The sequence below is a fragment of the Lactuca virosa genome, chromosome 7 (assembly GCF_052849685.1).
Source record: "Lactuca virosa cultivar CGN04683 chromosome 7, Lactuca_virosa_CGN04683_v6, whole genome shotgun sequence".
NCBI lineage: Eukaryota > Viridiplantae > Streptophyta > Magnoliopsida > Asterales > Asteraceae > Lactuca > Lactuca virosa.
In genome coordinates this window covers 204567134-204568659 of record NC_136432.1, presented here as the reverse complement: position 1 = coordinate 204568659, position 1526 = coordinate 204567134, and the positions used below count along the sequence as shown (strand labels likewise).

Here is a 1526-nt window from a genome sequence, read left to right as displayed (position 1 = left end):
AAGAACCATGAGGATATATACAAGCACATTGATGAGGTGTTGGATATAGCGAATTATTTTAATGTCCCAAATGTTACCAAGGACGCGGTGATGTTAAGAATGCTCTTAGTCACACTAAAAGACACGGAAAGGGATTGGATAAAATTACTTTGACCTGGAGCTATCACGATGAGGGCAAATTTGAAGACGAAATTTATTCAACAATTTAGTCCACCCTCGAAGATTTCTAAATTAAAGAATAACATCGCAAATTTCCAACAAAATTATGGGGAATCGTTATATGAAGCATGGGAGCGTTACAAGGGAATGCTGGGAAATTTCCTTCAACATGAATTGAATATGAAACAAGAAATCATAACCTTTTATGATGGAATAATTGTGATCACAAGACAAATTCTTGATTCCCAAGGACCCATGACGAAGAAGGATCCGACTACTAACAAAGCTCTTATTGAAGAATTTGCCAAGCTGATGCGTGTATGGGGACTATTTTCGGATGGAAGGGGGAGAGAGAGAGGTAGAACACGAGATTGTGAGGGTAGAGAAGAGGATAGGGTTAGTTCTTACCTCAAGACCTATTGAAGCAAAAACTAGGTTGAATGCCAAGACTTGTTGACACATAACCAAAAGCACATTAAGAACAAAAGCACAATAAGAGACCTATCTTATGTGAATAAGAGAGCAAAGTGCTACAAGCTTCAAAGTCATCTTTTATTCATGGAAAATCGTCCCCATATATAGTTGATAGGAACCATGAGTTACAAAAGTGAAAAGGCTCATCATTAAGAGCTTTTATTTAACTAGTTCATTAACTACTAGCCAATAACTACTAGAAACTCCAAAAAACTCTTCAATTTTCGTCCATGCTACACCCAAGACTAGGAAATGGTTCAAATTTCTTCCATGATCACCCACAAGTCCAAAAAAACGTGGTCACAACTTCCATGTAGCCAAAACAAATTGGCCCACCCCATTTCAAGCCCAAATTCACGAAATCAAGCACACTCCAAAGCCCAAATTAGTAAAGCCCACCTCCTTGGCAAATAATCCATTTTTAATTGGGCTATCTAGGTCCAAACATATATCACAAGCACTCAAGGGTGTACCACAATCCAAGAGAGGATGTTACTAGATAAAAAACAAATGGAGATGGAGGTCAATACAACGTTGCTTCTATAATGGCAAACTCACCATGATGGATAGGAGGATCACAAAAGATGGGGCAATTAATTCATGCTGTTCAAGTTGGATTTGACAGCTGTAGAAGACCACATCTTACAAAAGATTGCGATTTGGACGAGAACGGTAATAAGAAGGTTCAAGTGTATTACTCAAGTGGTGATAGATTTGATGAAGATTGGAGAAAACCAAAGAAGGATTGGAAGCCATATGAAGAGTTTAGAAAAAGCAAAAGAAGAAAGATACCGACAACAAGGGCGTGGTTTCTACCAAAAAGAACAAGTGCAAGTCAAGAAGAAACCTGATCTCGAGTCAGCACTGAATAGATTTATGGAGGCTAGTGAGAA

General features: G+C 38.3%; 1 non-coding gene across 1 annotated transcript; it reads right to left on the bottom strand.

Moving 5' to 3' along the window:
- Positions 1 to 228: 228 nt before the first annotated feature.
- Positions 229 to 335, bottom strand: LOC145127955 (small nucleolar RNA R71). Its single transcript, XR_013716559.1, has one exon. It is a non-coding gene; the product is annotated as a small nucleolar RNA R71 (small nucleolar RNA).
- Positions 336 to 1526: the final 1191 nt, after the last annotated feature.